This window comes from Morone saxatilis, unplaced genomic scaffold (assembly GCF_004916995.1).
Source record: "Morone saxatilis isolate NCDOM2014 unplaced genomic scaffold, NCSU_SB_2.0 Contig19, whole genome shotgun sequence".
NCBI lineage: Eukaryota > Metazoa > Chordata > Actinopteri > Moronidae > Morone > Morone saxatilis.
In genome coordinates this window covers 4,271,518-4,271,756 of record NW_023339751.1, presented here as the reverse complement: position 1 = coordinate 4,271,756, position 239 = coordinate 4,271,518, and positions in this window count along the sequence as shown.

Below are 239 nucleotides of genomic sequence, written 5' to 3'. Positions count from 1 at the left end.
AAACTTAAAAAAAAACATAAATTATATTATTAATTAAATATAAATTAAAATTATTTATGTTGTGCAAAATGAACAATCCAAGTTAAACTTGATCGATTCCACAGATCATATATTGCTTGACCCCTCTAGAGCAAAGGTAAGTCTTTATTTGTATTTTTGCTTCATGTCTGTAATTAGGATGTTTTGCTTTCTGAATTACTCTTGCTAACCTGAGTTTGGATAGACTGAGTCAGAGGAAG